At 43.2% G+C, this 20,139-nt stretch overlaps 1 pseudogene; it reads left to right on the top strand.

Moving 5' to 3' along the window:
- Window positions 1–8,494: 8,494 nt before the first annotated feature.
- On the top strand, window positions 8,495–19,344 carry LOC124041734 (annotated as a pseudogene).
- The last annotated feature ends 795 nt before the right edge of the window (window positions 19,345–20,139 follow it).

The raw sequence follows: 20,139 nt of genomic DNA, 5'->3' as shown, positions 1-20,139 counted from the left end.
CCACTGCTTTCACTTTTCCAGGATCCATCTGAACATTGCCCTCAGCAATGACATATCCCAGAAAGGTGATAGCAGAGCGGTGGAACTCACACTTCTTGGCTTTCACAAACAATTGGTTCTCTAGGAGGCACTGAAGGAACTGTCTGACATGAAGTACATGTTCTTGGGCAGATCGGGGAAAAAACTGGATGTCGTGAAGGTAAACAAACACAAAACGGTTTAGCATGTCCCGAAGCACATAGTTGACCAAAGCCTGGAAAACAGCAGAGGCGTTGGTGAGTCTAAACGGCATGACATGGTACTCACAATGTCCACTGGCTGTGTTGAAGGCTGTCTTCCACCTGTCCCCCTCGCGTATCCGAACCAGGTGGTAGACATTCCGAAGGTCCAACTTGGAAAACATGGTGGCTCCCTGGAGAAGTTCAAATGCAGAGGAGAGGAGAGGCAGGGGGTAACGATTTTAGTCAATGCATGGATGCAGGATCTTGTCCTTCTTCTCCACAAAGAAAAACCCTGCGCCGGTAGGAGATGCCGCTGGACTGACGGCGCCTGTGGTCAGAGACTCCTCTATGTACTCCTCCATAGCTTTGGTCTCTGGTCCAGACAGAGAATACAACCGACCCCAAGGTGGTGTTGTACGTGGGAGAAGATCAATGGCACAATCATAAGGACGGTGAGGGGGAAGGGATGTAGCACGTGCCTTACTGAACACTTCCAGGAGGTCATGGTATTCAGTGGGAATAGCAGAGACTTCCACAGTCTTGCTAACATCCTGAGGAAAACAACTTGGGGAAGGCTGTGCTGCTTGAAGGCAGAGGGAATGGCAAAATGGGCTCCAACCCAGGATGGAGCTTGTGGTCCAGTCAATCACAGGATTGGGCTTTTGGAGAAAGGAAAATCCCAAAACAACTGGAACATGGGGAGATGCAATGAGGAGGAATTGTATGGTCTCACTGTGGTTACCAGAAACCCATAATTGAACGGGCACAGTTCTATGGGTGACTTCCCCTATAGAGTGGCCGTCCAGTGCCGTAGCATCTATGGGCACGGAGAGAGGCTGAGTGGGAATACCAAGCTCCGAAGCAATACTGAGAGACATGCTGAACATCTTTGTTTTTGTCTACCTTGACGATATCCTGATTTTTTCACCGTCACTCGAGATTCATGTTCAGCACGTTCGACGTGTACTCCAACGCCTTTTAGTGAATTGTCTCTATGTGAAGGCTGAGAAGTGCGCCTTTCATGTCTCCTCTGTCACATTTCTCGGTTCTGTTATTTCCGCTGAAGGCATTCAGATGGATCCCGCTAGTCCAGGCTGTCAGTGATTGGCCCGTTCCAAGGTCACGTGTCGAGTTGCAGCGCTTTCTAGGTTTCGCTAATTTCTATCGGCGTTTCATTCGTAATTTCGGTCAAGTTGCTGCCCCTCTCACAGCTCTTACTTCTGTCAAGACGTGCTTTAAGTGGTCCGGTTCCGCCCAGGGAGCTTTTGATCTCCTCAAGAAGCGTTTTACGTCCGCTCCTATCCTTGTTACTCCTGACGTCACTAAACAATTCATTGTCGAGGTTGACGCTTCAGATGTGGGCGTGGGAGCCATTCTATCCCAGTGCTTCCAGTCTGACGATAAGGTCCATCCTTGCGCTTATTTTTCTCATCGCCTGTCGCCATCGGAACGCAACTATGATGTGGGTAACCGCGAACTGCTCGCCATCCGCTTAGCCCTAGGCGAATGGCGACAGTGGTTGGAGGGAGCGACCGTTCCTTTTGTCGTTTGGACTGACCATAAGAACCTTGAGTACATCCGTTCTGCCAAACGACTTAATGCAAGTCAAGCTCGTTGGGCGTTGTTTTTCGCTCGTTTCGAGTTTGTGATTTCTTATCGCCCGGGTAATAAGAACACCAAGCCTGATGCCTTATCCCGTCTCTTTAGTTCTTCTGTGGCTTCTACCGATCCCGAGGGGATTCTTCCTGATGGGCGTGTTGTCGGGTTGACTGTCTGGAGAATTGAGAGACAGGTTAAGCAAGCACTCACTCACACTGCGTCGCCGCACGCTTGTCCTAGTAACCTTCTTTTCGTTCCTGTTTCTACTCGTCTGGCTGTTCTTCAGTGGGCTCACTCTGCCAAGTTAGCTGGCCATCCCGGCGTTCGGGGTACACTTGCTTCTATTTGCCAGCGGTTTTGGTGGCCTACTCAGGGGCGTGACACGCGCCGTTTCGTGGCTGCTTGTTCGGACTGCGCGCAGACTAAGTCAGGTAACTCTCCTCCTGCCGGTCGTCTCAGACCGCTTCCCATTCCTTCTCGACCATGGTCTCACATCGCCTTAGACTTCATTACCGGTCTGCCTTCGTCTGCGGGGAAGACTGTGATTCTTACGGTTGTCGATAGGTTCTCTAAGGCGGCACATTTCATTCCCCTCGCTAAGCTTCCTTCCGCTAAGGAGACAGCACAAATCATCATTGAGAATGTGTTCAGAATTCATGGCCTCCCATTAGACGCCGTTTCAGACAGAGGTCCGCAATTCACGTCACAGTTTTGGATGGAGTTCTGTCGTTTGATTGGTGCTTCCGTCAGTCTCTCTTCCGGTTTTCATCCCCAGTCTAACGGTCAAGCAGAAAGGGCAAATCAGACGATTGGTTGCATATTACGCAGCCTTTCTTTTAGAAACCCTGCGTCTTGGGCAGAACAGCTCCCCTGGGCAGAATACGCTCACAACTCGCTTCCTTCGTCTGCTACCGGGCTATCTCCGTTTCAGAGTAGTCTGGGGTACCAGCCTCCTCTGTTCTCGTCCCAGCTCGCCGAGTCCAGCGTTCCCTCCGCTCAGGCGTTTGTCCAACGTTGTGAGCGCACCTGGAGGAGGGTGAGGTCTGCACTTTGCCGTTACAGGGCGCAGACTGTGAGAGCCGCCAATAAACGTAGGATTAAGAGTCCTAGGTATTGTCGCGGCCAGAGAGTGTGGCTTTCCACTCGTAACCTTCCCCTTACGACAGCTTCTCACAAGTTGACTCCGCGGTTCATTGGTCCGTTCCGTGTCTCCCAGGTCGTCAATCCTGTCGCTGTGCGACTGCTTCTTCCGCCACATCTTCGTCGCGTCCACCCTGTCTTCCATGTCTCCTGTGTCAAGCCCTTTCTTCGCGCCCCCGTTTGTCTTCCCTCCCCCCCGTCCTTGTCGAGGGCGCACCTATTTACAAGGTACGAAAGATCATGGACATGCGTTCTCGGGGACGTGGTCACCAGTACTTAGTGGATTGGGAGGGTTACGGTCCTGAGGAGAGGAGTTGGGTTCCATCTCGGGACGTGCTGGACCGTTCGCTGATTGATGATTTCCTCCGTTGCCGCCAGGGTTCCTCCTCGAGTGCGCCAGGAGGCGCTCGGTGAGTGGGGGGGTACTGTCATGTTTTGTCATAGGTTATCATGTCTTGTCTCTGTGCTTCCCTTCTGTTCGTTTCCCTCTGCTGGTCTTATTAGGTTCTTTCCCTCTTTCTATCCCTCTCTCCCTCTCTCGCTCTCTCTCCTTATCGTTCCGTTCCTGCTCCCAGCTGTTCCTCATTTACTCTTTTCACACCTGTCCCCTATTTTGCCCTCTGATTAGAGCCACTATTTCTCCCTCTGTTTTCCGCTTCTGTCCTTGTCGGATCCTTGTATGATGTTCGCTGTTCTGTGTCCTTGTCTCGCCCTGTCGTGTTTTATCTTCTCCAGATGCTGCGTATGAGCAGGTGTCTTAGTCTGCTACTGGTCGGTGCCTTCCCGAAGCAACCTGCAGTCTATGGTCGAGTCTCCAGTCAGTCCTCGCAACTACGAGTGGATTTCAGTTTTTCCTGTTTTGTTTTCTCCTTGATATATCCAGGATTATTACTTTTGTCATATACTGGAATAAAGACTCTGTTTTCGTTAAGTCGCTTTTGGGTCCTCATTCACCAGCATAACAGTCTAAGCTAAGCCCACACATAATGTCAGAACTGGACCCGCAGCTATAATGTAACTACGTGTTTTAATTTTTTTTTAAACAGAAGGTGTTGTGACTTTTGGGCCTACTCTGAAATATGGGATAGTTGGCTTCTAAACGTGTTGGACAAAGTGGGTTTGGTATCAGTATGTATCAGTTTGGTGTCAGAATGATATCTTTTTGGCTGATGGACGCTGACTTGATTTTTTACTTTCATCCTTTTGCAGTACGTTTAAAGAGTGATGAACCATCACCAAATTGACAGGCTGAAATCAACACCAACGAGCGAAGGGTGAGGAATCACTATCACTGTCCGGCCGTCCCGAATTCAACGGGCCAGTCAATTGGGCATTTCTGCAGTATATTAGAGCATGTCAATCTCGTGATGGTAAATGCCCATTGTAAGACATTGCAAATGGACAGCCGTGCACCAGGTTACCTGAAATGTTACCAGTAGCACTTTTTTTGTAATGCCTTTAGGGGGGTGCAAGGGGTCCATGGCTGGGTAGGGAGCACCCCCCCACCTGTGCCCATCCTATATAGGGCACCCCTGGTCCTTTTGGGTGTTTTTCAAAAAATATTTACAAAATCAACAGAGTCCCACCTCTCTCTCTCATTGCTCCAAATTCTTACTTTCTATGATCAAACATGACAAATAGACCTAGGTTGATTCAGGACTTAACATAGTGGTATATATCATTTGGTCAGTATAAATGCCATTTGGACATGGTTTACTGACTTTTGGGTTCAGAAGCCGACTTCCTATGATCATATATGGCAAATGGACATAACATCCTGATTTGGTACTTTCAACACTTATGTATGGCATTTGGACATTTCTTATGCCATTTGGCCATGGTTCACTGACTTTTCAGTTTCGGAAGCTGACATCCTATGATCATATATTGCAAATGTACAAAACATAGGCCTTATGGACAAACTCAATAAAATAAGACAGATGTATGTTCATACAGTTATTACATATGTATAACTGACAAAAAAATAATAATAATTGAAAAATGGTCCAAAAAGCACTTTTGTAGAGGGGGGTTGTATTTTTTTTAAGCATTTGATTTTCAAAATTTAAGCCTTGGGTCTTGACTTTGTGACCATGTGCCATATGAAAATCTATGGTAGAGCACTGGGGTATGACACTTGGCATCTACCATGTGCCACTTGCCATATGGTTTGGATGAACTGTAGTCCATTTCAATGGTATTTGCGATTGTGTATATTGTTCGCCCAATGGCAATAAGTTGCCGTTCATTTTTGTCCATTTCATGGGGGTCTTCATGGGGGTCTTCCCCGAAAACCCCTGCAGGTACCAGGATTCCCCAAATATCGCTCCGGAGACGGTAAGCAGGGTTTTCGGGGAGCCGGGATAGGCTGTACAAACTCACCACAGATAGGGAAAGAAATACTGGGTGATTGGGGTTTTTCAGAGGTGGCAGGCAGCCTTTGAGCTAACTCCCTGATTTGTTCCATAATAGACTTTAACCCATGGCCGTGGCATCCATCAAGGAATTGAGCCCTTCCAAAAGGACCTGTAAAACTCCTCATGTCTCCCAATGGTGGCTCCCTGCAGGGAGACAGCGTGGCGGAGCTGGTCCAAGTCTGCTGGGTCTGTCATGGCCAGTTCGTACCATCAAGGCACAAGGCGAGTCCCAGATGCAGACACAGGAGGCAGATGGTTGGTGTCTTACAATATTTATTAATCCAAAAAGGAATAGGCAAGAGAATGGTCTTGTACAGCCAAAAGGTCAAAACCTGTTCAGAGTCCAATATGTATGGAAGGGCAGGCAGATTCAAGGTCAGGGCAGCCAGGATGATCAGGCAGGCGGGAAAGTAGTCCAGAGTCAGGCAGTGGTCAAAACCTGGAAGACTAGCAAAAGTGAATAGAAAAGGAGTACGGGGAAAAAACACGCTGGTTGACTTGACTAAACATACAAGACAAACTGGCACAGAGTGTAACGTCGTTCGTCTGTTGTATGAAGAGAGTCAGACTGAAATGCAGCGTGTAGGTTACTCATGACTTTAATGAAGATAATAGCGGTACATGAAATAACTGTATATGAAAACAACAAACGAAACGAAAACCTATTACAGCCTATCTGGTGACTACAACACTAAGACAGGAACAAACACCCACAAAATACAACGCGAACTCAGGCTGCCTAAATACGGTTCCCAATCAGAGACAACGATAAGCAGCTGACTCCAATTGAGAATCGCCTCAGGCAGCCAAGCCTAACTAGACACACCCCTAATCATACACAATCCCAATTACTACAAACCCCAATACGAAAACACAACATATAAACCGATGTCACACCCTGGCTTACCCAAACATATACCAAAAACACAAAATATAATGACCAGGGCGTGATACAGAGAGACAGGAAACACGGGGATAAATGCACTGGGGAAAATAAACGACACCTGGTGGGGGTGGAGACAATCATAGGGGCAGGTGCAACAGATCAGGGTGTGACAATAATCTTAAAAATGGCCAAATTGTTTTTCACAGCTGTTTCACAAGGTGTTCATTATTGTAAGTTGTAATGTATCCTTTGATGGTATTTATATTTATTTGTTCAACATTATTCATTGTATCCTAGGATCTACAATATGTACATATATATTCAGCCACAAGGGTGTACTAATGAGGAGGACTACTGAAATAATATTATTTCAGTGTAGATAAGGGAAGGCCAGGTTAAAATAAAAACATTACAGCCAGACAATCTGGTGTATGAATCAGGTGGATTTACATAAGAATGGAGTGGAAATTAGCTGACTTTGTGATCTGTAAGGTAAGTAACTTTAATGTGTCAAGCAGATTACAAGCAGTTTGCCATTTCCGAAATGAAGCAACATTTAAGACATGTTTTTCATGTTGTAATGTTACCAAGGTACCCAAAAGTAGTTTGAAGTAATTCTTTCATTTTATTAGCTAAATGAAACTTTTTTAAACAGCAAAATTGTCACGGAGATTAGCCTTGTTTGCATAGCGATGATGAAAATAACATAATTTAGGCTGTAATGATATCCAAAATTCTAATCATTAGGTCATCACACCGTTGATATAGCAACGGACACTAATAGTTCATTAAATCCCATTGTGAAGCAGAGGGGGACACTTTTTGGCTGGGGGACATTATTTGGCATGACAGGCCCCCGAGCTGCTACTTATGTCCAGGGCCGGCCCTGGCAATCAAGGCACCACTTTGGCTTCAATCAGAGCCCTCAACTAGAAGGATCTGAGCACAGCGAGAATAGCTGCTAAGTTTATAGGGCTCTCAGGCAAGGGTTGTGCAGGTAGTCTTTGTTTTGACGTTTAATGTAGATTAAAGTTTGTTCAAGTGATGGCATTGTTGAATAGAGCTCTTGTAAAGTTTTCTTCAGATACTTTCTACAATAATTATAATGAGTGGGTCATTTAATCACACTTTCATTTATTCAACAGCTTTCATTCATATAAAATTGTACAGCTTGTTCCTCATCTGTCACACAGAAAGTAAGTGGGTGTTGACTCCATCTCACATATTTAACTTTTTAGCCAAAGGAGGGCACTGTGGTCCCGTTTTTCCTGGTGACAGTTTGACAGTGTGGCGCTTGCCTCATAGTAGGAGGTTCATGTTCAGTGAATGTTTTTTTTTCTTCGATTCAGTGCTGCTCTATGTTGTATGGTTTGAAATGCTCATAATTACCAGACAATGTAATGTACATACCATACAATTCACTGTTGTCAGGGAGTTTAGAATGGGGATTTTTCTTAATCAAGAAAAAACGCCTTCTTTATATGTAAATCTAATTGGGAATCCTGAGGTCTAGTCCTATCACTGAATGTATAATAACCCCAGATTCGACATAAGTGGACTTCAATGGTCAGAGAGGAATAGAGGGGAAAAGAGACTATCAGATCTGAGCACAGAGTTCCTGTAGAAAGCGTAAACTGACTACAAAAGATTAGACTGACCAGGTGAATCCAGGTGAAAGCTATGATCCCTTATTGATGTCACCTGTTAAATCCTCTTCAAGCAGTGTAGATGAAGGGGAGGAGACAGGTTAAAGAAAGATTGTTAAGCCTTGAGACAATTGAGACATGGATTGTGAATGTATGCGATTCAGAGGGTGAATGGGCAAGAATAAAGATGTAAGTGCCTTTGAACAGGTGTGGTAGCAGGTGCCAGGCGCACGGCTTTGAGTGTGTCAAGAACTGCAAACCTGTGCCTCCTGAGTGGCGTAGTGGTCTAAGGCACTGCATCTCAGTGCTATCTGTGTCACTAGAGATTCTGGGTTCGTGTCCAGGCTCTGTCTCAGCAGGCAGCGACCCGGGAGACCCATGGGGCGGCGCACAATTGGCCAAGCATCGTCTGGGTTAGGGGAGAGTTTGGTCAGCCGGGATGTCCTTGTCCCATTGCGCACTAGCGACTTCTGTGGCGGGCCAGGTGCAGTGTACGCTGACACGGTAGCCAGGGGTATGGTGTTTCCACAGACACATAGGTGCGGCTGGCTTCCGGTTTAATTGAGCATTGTGTCAAGAAGCAGTACGGCTTGGTTGGGTTGTGTTTCAGAGGACGCACGGCTCTCGACCTTCGCCTCTACTGTACGGGAGTTGCAGTGATGATACAAAACTGTAACTACCAATTGGATACCACAAAATTGGGAAGAAAAAAAGTGGAATGAAAAAAGAACCGCAAACCTGCTGGGTGTTTCACACCCGTGTGTTTCAAGACTGGTCCGCAACCCAAAGGACATCCAGCCAACTTGACACAACTGTGGGAAGCATTGGAGTCAACATGTGCCAGTATCCCTGTGGAACACTTTCGACACCTTGCAGTCCATGCCACAACAAATTGAGGCTGTTCTAAGGGCAACGTGGGTGCAACTCAATATTAGGGAGGTGTTTTGTACAGTCAGTGTATGCCTGATAGACAATCAGACATTTGGAAGTAAGTTGCTTAGGGATGAGGACGAGACAATTTACAGCTCAGATGAAGCGTCAGACAAATTTGCTGGTAGGTACAAAATTGAATGGCTGAATGGATTCTGTCGCCTTTGTTTTAGTATGCTCTACCTTGTGTTACCATCCAACCCTTACTTTGTTAATTAAAGTAAGATTCAAAAGGATCAACACAAATCTATGTAGCCAGTGTTGGTTTCTGGTTTCTCGATCCAAAATGAGACCCTAACTTCAATTCATTTCTTAATAAAAGTACAGTAGCATGATACGCACATTTGTTATTTTCAGATATTACAGCACACTGCTAAAAGACAATGCCTTTTAGGAAACTGTAAAGTGATCCGGTATTAGTTAACCGTCTCTATTTAGACAACCGTTAGACCGTTGAGCTGGCCCATAATAGTTTTACGTTCTTTAAGTGACAGCATACAAGATTGCTTTCAATACTGCAGGTCTTCAGCAAATACATATTGTATATGATATACATTCATCCATGCTATGTTCTAACAATACATCTGAATAACTTGTGAGTTCCAACAAAACAGTCCTATAGGAGAGGCCGAGGGCAATTGGTACATTGCAATTGGAACACCTTGAATTACTCCAATCAGAAACAAGCAAATACAAATACAAGACCCCACTGACAAATAAATATACAAGAAAGTATTATATGTTCAGCTTGTTGGGTTAAACATATAATATCCCTCAGGATGTGAAATGACTTTTTGTGTAATCCTCTATCCTTTATTTTGAAATATGCTTCTTTATTTGATTTGTTTCTCTTTCAGTAAAGGACAATACACAGAGGAGCTGAGCCTTGAACCATGAGTCAGTTGTTTCTATGAGCACTGAAAGACCATTTTGGAGAAATCATTTTTTTCCAGAGGTAAATGCCAACCACATAAGGACATTCATTGTCATCAACATAAAGTTCATTCTGAACATGATGCGGTTGCACATGTGAAGGTTACAAAATGTTCACTGAAAGTTGATCAATCTTAACTATTACCATTAAATTGCCACAATAGGATGGCACAGTGTGACGACTATGATTCCATTATAGATGCCACCCACTAGTGTACTGCAAACTGTGCCCCTACCATCATTTCTTAGAAAATACTATCTGATTGGAGACTTGTTTCAACATTATTCAGCAATGCATGTGTACAACATGCTACAGCAAGGCAAATTTAATTGTCTTTAAAAGTTTGTCAGCGCTATTGACCATTGTGACTCTCAATATACAAACATGTAAAACCTTTCACATGAGTTTCACATGAGTAAAATTAGTTTATTTCACTTAAATAGTTCTTTGGAAAATGTGGATTTCCGGTGTAGAAAAGCTCTGATTAGCCATTTAACTATTATGCAAATTATTATTCTGTACAATAATCAACTATCTTCCTCCCTGAGAAGAGGGCTACCCACATCCTGAACTTGGACAGAATTATAGCCTGGAGTGCAGCAGGGCAGAAACCTAATTTGAGTTTTCTGAATTTCCCTGATAAATGTGTGCTACACTCTTTAAAAAAACATGTTACCTAGAACCTAAAATGGTTATTTGGCTGTCTCCATAGGCAAATCCTTTGAGGAAACATTTGGTTCCAGGTAAAACCTTTTTTGGTTCCATGTAGAACCCGTTCCACAGAGGGTTCTACATGGAACCCATAAGGGTTCAACCTGGAACCAAAAATGGTTATCCTATGGGGACAGCTGAACAACCATTTTGGAAGAGTGTACAGTTGTTAGTATACAGTGTACATTTCATAAATGAATGAATCCTAGTTAGTACCCTTCTCTGTTATTCCCTACTGGATTAAAGGAACGTTATTGTGTCTCATTCTCTTGTAATTGAATCCAACCAGTAAAGTCCAAACTAAGTGTATGTGTCTATACTTACTTATGACTTTAGCTTGCTAAACTAAACTGCCCCTGTTACAGCTGCACTGAAGGTTGGTTCGCTTTGCTTGGGGGTCAAATAACAATTGGCATTGTAAATCGTCTGGAGCCTTTCCAAGGTACATACCATAGCGAACAACGGGCAGGCACCAAAATAGCAATCATGACAGGACCTGAATGTTTTACGAGCTTCCCATGGGGTGGACATACTTGGATGGTTGCATTAGCTGTCTTCAATGACAATCACCTGATATAATGTTCATGGGATGGCAGTTAGAGCACTGAGACGGCACTTGTGAAGGTGGTAAATGACATTTTGATGGCATCGGACCGAGGCTCTGCATCTGTCCTCGTGCTCCTAGACCTTAGTGCTGCTTTTGATACCATCGATCACCACATTCTTTTGGAGAGATTGGAAACCCAAATTGGTCTACACGGACATGTTCTGGCCTGGTTTAGGTCTTATCTGTCGGAAAGATATCAGTTTGTCTCTGTGAATGGTTTGTCCTCTGACAAATCAACTGTACATTTCGGTGTTCCTCAAGGTTCTGTTTTAGGACCACTATTGTTTTCACTATATATTTTACCTCTTGGGGATGTTATTCGAAAACATAATGTAAACTTTCACTGCTATGCGGATGACACACAGCTGTACATTTCAATGAAACACGGTGAAGCACCAAAATTGCCCTCGCTAGAAGCATGTGTTTCAGACATAAGGAAGTGGATGGCTGCAAACTTTCTACTATTAAACTCGGACAAAACAGAGATGCTTGTTCTAGGTCCCAAGAAACAAAGAGATCTTCTGTTGAATCTGACAATTAATCTTAATGGTTGTACAGTCGTCTCAAATAAAACTGTGAAGGACCTCGGCGTTACTCTGGACCCTGATCTCTCTTTTGAAGAACATATCAAGACCATTTCGAGGACAGCTTTTTTCCATCTACGTAACATTGCAAAAATCAGAAACTTTCTGTCCAAAAATGATGCAGAAAAATTAATCCATGCTTTTGTCACTTCTAGGTTAGACTACTGCAATGCTCTATTTTCCGGCTACCCGGATAAAGCACTAAATAAACTTCAGTTAGTGCTAAATACGGCTGCTAGAATCCTGACTAGAACCAAAAAATTTGATCATATTACTCCAGTGCTAGCCTCTCTACACTGGCTTCCTGTCAAAGCAAGGGCTGATTTCAAGGTTTTACTGCTAACCTACAAAGCATTACATGGGCTTGCTCCTACCTACCTCTCTGATTTGGTCCTGCCGTACATACCTATACGTACGCTACGGTCACAAGACGCAGGCCTCCTAATTGTCCCTAGAATTTCTAAGCAAACAGCTGGAGGCAGGGCTTTCTCCTATAGAGCTCCATTTTTATGGAACGGTCTGCCTACCCATGTCAGAGACGCAAACTCGGTCTCAACCTTTAAGTCTTTACTGAAGACTCATCTCTTCAGTGGGTCATATGATTGAGTGTAGTCTGGCCCAGGAGTGGGAAGGTGAACGGAAAGGCTCTGGAGCAACGAACCGCCCTTGCTGTCTCTGCCTGGCCGGTTCCCCTTTTTCCACTGGGATTCTCTGCCTCTAACCCTGTTACGGGGGCTGAGTCACTGGCTTGCTGGGGCTCTCTCGTGCCGTCCCTGGGGGGTGCGTCACCTGGGTGGGTTGATTCACTGTTGTGGTCGGCCTGTCTGGGTTTCCCCCCTTTGGGTTGTACCGTGTCGGAGATCTTTGTGGGCTATACTCGGCCTTGTCTCAGGATGGTAAGTTGGTGGTTGTAGATTTCCCTCTAGTGGTGTGGGGGCTGTGCTTTGGCAAAGTGGGTGGGGTTATATCCTTCCTGTTTGGCCCTGTCCGGGGGTGTCCTCGGATGGGGCCACAGTGTCTCCTGACCCCTCCTGTCTCAGCCTCCAGTATTTATGCTGCAGTAGTTTATGTGTCGGGGGCTAGGGTCAGTTTGTTTATCTGGAGTACTTCTCCTGTCCTATTCGGTGTCCTGTGTAAATCTAAGTGTGCGTTCTCTAATTCTCTCCTTCTCTCCTTCTTTCTCTCTCTCGGAGGACCTGAGCCCTAGAACCATGCCCCAGGACTACCTGACATGATGACTCCTTGCTGTCCCCAGTCCACCTGGCCATGCTGCTGCTCCAGTTTCAACTGGCCTGGGCCCTAGGACCATGTCCCAGGACTACCTGACATGAGGACTCCTTGCTGTCCCCAGTCCACCTGGCCATGCTCCTGCTCCAGTTTCAACTGTTCTGCCTTACTATTATTCAACCATGCTGGTCATTTATGAACATTTGAACATCTTGGCCACGTTCTGTTATAATCTCCACCCGGCACAGCCAGAAGAGGACTGGCCACCCCACATATGCTCTCTCTAATTCTCTCTTTCTTTCTCTCTCTCGGAGGACCTGAGCCCTAGGACCGTGCCCCAGGACTACCTGACATGATGGCTCCTTGCTGTCCCCAGTCCACCTGACTGTGCTGCTGCTCCAGTTTCAACTGTTCTGCCTTATTATTATTTGACCATGCTGGTCATTTATGAACATTTGAACATCTTGGTCATTTTCTGTTATAATCTCTACCCGGCACAGCCAGAAGAGGACTGGCCACCCCACATAGCCCGGTTCCTCTCTAGGTTTCTTCCTAGGTTTTGGCCTTTCTAGGGAGTTTTTCCTAGCCACCGTGCTTTTACACCTGCATTGTTTGCTGTTTGGGGTTTTAGGCTGGGTTTCTGTACAGCACTTTGAGATATCAGCTGATGTACGAAGGGCTATATAAATAAATTTGATTTGATTTGATTTGATTTAGAGCTATGCAGGGCTTGATCCATTTATAACCTGACTGACACACTGAGTTTACATCTGTCTCTCTATGTAGGTTGACACTCATTGACTAGCTGGGGTTCTGTTCAAGTGCAAGTGCAACCAGCAATGACAATACTAGAGTTCATTACATCATTTAGCAGACGCTCTTATCCAGAGCGACTTACAGTAGTGAGGGCATACATTTTCATACTGGTCCCCCATGGGAATCAAACCGTGCTCTACCAACTGAGTCACATGGGACAGTTCATCATCAGTGTATAATGTTTGGCACAATAATGCAACAATTAATTATAAACGTTAAATTATATTTCATATTCACATTTTTATGGGTTATCACAAATGGTGTTAAAGGGTCAATCAGCAGTTGCTGCATACATTTTTTTGGAGGTCCATAAACTGCCATCTGAAAAGTTCAGCCGAAGAGAAATGTATATGCCGTCAGGCCTACTGCCCGCAGAGTGACTATTCAAATGTCTCTCCCCTCTGCCACTAACACTCTGTAAATCCCTGCAGATAGGAACATCTGTCCCATAAATATATAATAATCTCACAGACCCGCCATGCTTGCCCACACACACGTCCTCCGGTCCTGTCCTAATCCTTGGGAGACAGTACTCAGTCATTAGACAATATTTAATCGGAGTGTAGAGTATTTGCAGGGTATCATCCATATTATTATGGCAGGATAATTTGAGTCACATTCACTGTCTGTTTCTCAGATGGTCACCTGCCCTCAGTGAACAACTTCAGATACCACACTGTGATGGACTTTTAAACAGACCAGAACACATAAATGGACTCAATAGAAATCGCTGGATTCAAGGATGAGGATCCAGGCGGGGAAATTCTATCCAAATTGGTTTCCTTGTAGCCTTCTTGATGATATGCATCCGCAGCCTGTTGTAGGTCTTAAATAGAAGCACAAAGCATGGCCTTTTATAGTAGTCCCCCTATTGTTGGCAGCATTGCAGTCAGGGAGGGGGTGAAGAAAGAATAAAGGGTCCCAGACACTCCAGGACACCTCTACCCAGTGTGTGTTAGCAGTGTCATTCCTCCTGTGTGCCCTGAGTATAGTCGTGCATCGCAATGGCGCCGAAGAAGAAGGAAGAGCCCAAAGAAGCATCCCGGAGTTTAACCCCACAGAAGTTGTGGTACAGAAGAACTCCTATTTTCACTGGTTTGCATGAAGGGAATAGGGAAAATATGATGAGCTTTGGATGTGGGTGTTGGATGGGGGAAACATCAACATAACATTTTTATTTGATTATTTGTTATCTTCGAACATGTTTAAAATGATTTGTTTTATTAGGGACTTATTGAAGTCTAAAAAGGTGTGTTACTCATGTATTTGTTAGATGCTAAAATTGTAACTGGGCTATCATACAGCACATAATTTCACTATCATTTGGGTGAGGTTCCATTCTTTTCATATTCATCAAATTGATAAGAAAAATGTAATACTCTTAATCTCAACGTCAAGCCATCTATCCACTTGAGGACACAATGGACCTTTCAAGGAGATGGTAATAACAGTTTGGTCTTCCATTGATAGTCATCTGTGTTTTTCAAGAACATCAGAGACACCGTGTGACGTGAACAGTGCAGTGCATGCAAATAGGAGTCCTACAGTTTAGCCGTTTGGACAAGGTCCAATGCAGCCATTTTTAAGTCACTATCAAAAAATGTCTGTGTAACAATTAAGTACCTTACTAACCAAGTTACCATCCACAGTGTTTTATGTGAATGAAGTCACCGTAGATTTTTTTTTAAATAAAAAAATAAGCTATGATGCAAACAGGTAGTTTCGGCACAATTTTGAAAATGCCGACAGGTCATTTGTTCGTTTGACATGGTGGGATCTTTTTGCGTAGGTAAAATGTATTATGTTGATATAATAACCATCACATCGAAGTGAACTTGGAGTCACTCGATGGTATAGTGTGTGGTCCTACCACTATGACTAGGGAAACCATGCAGCTTATTAGGCTACAGATATGATGAACTTCACAGGGTGGAGAAAGTACATGGTAATGAGCTTGATGCTCATTTTCAATAAATAGCGAGGGTCATATTCTGGTGACATGATGATTGATGCTTGACTGCCGTTTGACAATTAAACATATTCTTGTTCTAATCCATAATTAACTCACCATGTAGACCACCCTATATCTGCGAACTGTCGGCTATTTAACGCAGCAGTTTTTGTGACAGATCTATCGGTAGAGTTGAACATATGATGGAAACACATTGAACTTTAGATTTGAATTCGGTACATGAAAACATAAGCAAAAAATAATATATTGTGTGCACTATTTCATCACTCACGGACTTTTCCGCAACAAGTCAGTTGCGGAAAAGGCGCATATCTTCTTCATGCGGATTTTAGAATAGTCTCATGAAGATCTGTCGCCAATTGGATGGAAACCTAGCTAGTGTGACTGTTTTCATTTAAAATGTCCAAAAAACAAATCTAAATGCTTCTTAGTAAAGAGTGGTTGGACGGAGTGGGTAGGGGAAAATTGAACTAGCTGTTATTGGTATAGAGGTTTGGAACCCTCTTTCTTATTGGTCTAGTAACTAATTTACCACCTGGTGATGTCAAAAGTCAGGCCAAAACTCCATCCCACCAAAACAGGATGACATTTCAGGCAGTCATTTCAAACAGCTCTTACACTAAAAGGGCATTATCATAATTGTCACAATTTCACAGTACTATTCCAACCTCACATTGTGGAAATATATATAAAATCAAGTTTTTGACTTTAAAGATAAGATAATACGAGTAGCATGACAGATTGAAGACGAACAATGATAATTAACATGACAGTCAAAATCTACATACATTTCAAGACCTTTATAGAGCATTTTATCTTCATACTACTATTTACATCATCACAAGTCAAGTTAAGCAACAGTAGCTTGAACTTGATGGAGCTTAAAGTTGGGAGAATATTGGCTTACACAAGGCAAAGTTTGTTTCTTGCTGACTCTGCCTCTTCTATATAAGTAAACATTTTCATGGTTGAGGGAACAGCTGTATTATGTAGTGAGGTTAAAACCACTCAATGTGATTTTAATTATGGCCATGCATAGCAGACCACCCAAATCGGAATGCCTTATTTGTGCATAAAAATAAGAAAGAAGTGCAAAGATAAATATATATATTTCTAACCAAGGCCAAATATTTTAAAACATGCAAAAATGTGGGATTTGAAATGATTTTCGCACAACATACACAATAGGAAAATCGTCAAGAGTGTTTACGATGGTGAAAAAGTGCAAGAGGGACGTTCCTTTCCTATCCTCATTACATGAAGGATATCAAATTAATATAAATAGGATTTTAATAGAGTTTTAGGTTAGACCTTTGAAGTTTTGGTGAAACACAATTACATTTTCATGGCCTTCTCCTCCTATACTCCTCCATTTTCCATTCACTTTACATTTAGGTTCATTCAGAGTGGGGGATACTACTACCATCAAGGCCAAAGAGTCATGCCTTATGTATTTGACCTCAGTTTTTAAAAGTCATTTTCACTGTTGCTCACAACATGCAGTTAACTATGTTGTTGGCCATTTTAAATCACTACTTTGTGTCCACATCCTGAACCAAAATGTTATTTTTGTTTTTCCTTTCAGCTTGAATTCACTCCTGAGCAGATTGAGGGTAAGATTGAGATTATAGTTACAGTTGTGACCTGGAATGGTACACATTATTATAATAGAGGTTGTTTTGGGGTTGTAATTTTAGTATTTTAGTATTTTTCAACAGGAGAATACCGAGAAGTGCCTCATACAGTTGAAATAACTAATTGGAGACTGTTGGCATTTGATAGGCTGAGAGCTTGTTCTCTAGTCATTAGCAAATTAAATTGATGGTTTGTGGAAGTGTTCTGAGTGCAACCATATCAATTTGCATTCATTTACAGTGGTGTGTGACAGATGACAACAATGACAACTTTTCTCCATTGACAGTATAGTGCAAGACATAGGTCCTCGTAGCTCAGTTGGTAGAGCACAGTGCTTAAATTGCCACGATGGTGGGATCAATTCCCAGGACCACCCACATGCAAAATGTGTTCATGCATGACTGTAAGTTGCTTTGGATATAACTGTCTGCTAAATGGCTTATATTACATACAGGAGAAAAAGTGATATATTGAAAGCAGGAGGCAAATCCCCCTTTGATTTCCTCACCACATCAACACGTGGCGGCACACTGTTAGCATACCACAGATTGTGGCATTTCCAGCCTCTCCTCAAAGTGAGACCTGCCTGCTTTTAGGGCCCTGCCAGACACTCACTGCACTCGGAAAGCTAAGCGGAACAGATTTTAGACACACAATTATACTTTCGTGTTGCTCTCTCCACAGATTTCAAGGATGCTTTCCAGCTGTTTGACAGGACACCACTCAATGAGATGAAAATCACATACGGACAGTGTGGCGATGTGATCAGGGCACTGGGGCAGAACCCTACCAACGCTGAAATCACATACGTCCTTGGAAAGCCCAAGGCTGAGGGTAAGTCCACGCAACAATCTATGATCAGTTTTATATTTGTGTTTTTCTCAAATAAAAACATACTGCTCAGTTTGCTTTCTTCGATGTTTCATCAATAAGCTTTTAACATTTAGCTATTATTACTTTTTATATTTGAAATTGAATAGAGGTAATCATACATTTAATATGTATTCTTTTAATTCAATCTAAGTCAATGGTATACATTTCTAACCCCTGTGTTGGTGATGGTGTGGACGGTTTCAATGACATTTGATTTTGTTGTTTCATACAAAGAGATGGCGACAAAGATGCTGGACTTCAACAGCTTCCTGCCAATCCACCAAGACATCTGCAAAGCCGAGGATCGCGGCACATATGAGGATTTTGTTGAGGGTCTGAGGGTATTCGGAAAAAACTGGGCGATGGCACAGTCATGGGCGCTGAGCTCAGGCACGTCCTGGCTTCACTAGGTGAGTTCAACGCCTCAGACATCTTTAGCATACACCATACAATAATACAGACAAAAATAGTTTGATCTTGCCATGTCCCACAATGTATGTGCTGTAACCAACTCTTTACTGTCATACCGTTGACAACGTTAGAAGAGTTGGCTGAAGCACATTCATTATTGGACCAGGCTAAAGTAGGCCATAAAGGTTTTAGGGCAGACTCAAGTTCAACGGTATTAGAAAAGGGATTTGAACAGTATTGTTGATGTGTTGAAGGTGAGAAGATGAAGGAGGATGAGGTTGAGCAGCTCATGACAAACCAGGAGGACGCCAACGGCTGTGTAAACTATGAAGGTTAAGAAATGATACCCTCTTCTTGCTATCGTTGACTAAACATTCCAAAACATGGCTTTTAAATCAATCAAGATCTCTGTATGTAACTCCCTCATCTATTTTTCCTCTCAGATTTTGTAAAACATGTCATGGCATCTTAAAAAGGCTGCCAAGACACCCGATAGTTGAAGACGGGGGATTGTTCATATGTTAATGGAAAGTCCACACCATGTCCCTGATCCCATGTGATCATCTCATGTGCTCATCCCTATGTGCCCAATTGGATTACAATTCCATCAGGTGACGGGACCAATTAACGTCAACTAATTGTTCAATGTTTTCATTTGCTCCCCATCTTGTTCACTCAAATAATAAATGTGATTGTACTATTCATGTGTGGATCAAAACGTGTGATTAAACAGAATGATTCATTATTATATTATTGTGCAATACTGTACTTACGAATTTGACCTATCGTATCATATTTTCCTTGCCGTGTGACGGTATACTGTATTGGGGTCTAAAGTCAATGCAGCCTCATGTAGCCTACATCCAATAGAGGGTGTCATTGGTCTAACTAATATACTTTACCAAACAATTAGCTCACAGTGATACATGAAATGAAACTGCTAAAAAATAAAATACAGAAAAGGAACAGGCAAAGTCCGTATGGAGGTCCTTCATAATCATACATAATAATAATAATAATAATAATATATGCCATTTAGCAGACGCTTTTATCCAAAGCGACTTACATCAACAATGACAATTCTTCTTACTGCATCAAGTTAAGCTTCATGAACAATCTTACGAAATCTTTATGGCGAAAGGAGATGGACTCAGTTGGACATGTGTGCTCTGACATGTAATATATTTCATTCACACACAGTCATTAGCCATCGTAGTCTCTCTATCACATACATTCACATTCCAGGCAGAGACCATGTTCCACCTTTTCATGTCTCCATTCTTCTCTTCTATGGTTTATCAAACCACACAACCTATGCCACCTTAATGATGCCACTTGATTTTCCTGGTTGCAGACACAAGAGGGCAGACATGTATCAAGTACTGAAAGAAAAGTTACTATTAATATGTCAGAAAAACAAACAAATTGATATATCATCAGGATGGATAAGAGCTTCATTTCAAGTATGAACTGTAAAATAATCAAGCTAGTTTATAAAAAGTAAAGAGTTTGTTTTAAATATTCCAATGT

This window comes from Oncorhynchus gorbuscha, linkage group LG08 (assembly GCF_021184085.1).
Source record: "Oncorhynchus gorbuscha isolate QuinsamMale2020 ecotype Even-year linkage group LG08, OgorEven_v1.0, whole genome shotgun sequence".
NCBI lineage: Eukaryota > Metazoa > Chordata > Actinopteri > Salmoniformes > Salmonidae > Oncorhynchus > Oncorhynchus gorbuscha.
The sequence above is the reverse complement of the archived record's forward strand: the minus strand, read 5'-3'. Positions and strand labels throughout refer to the sequence as shown.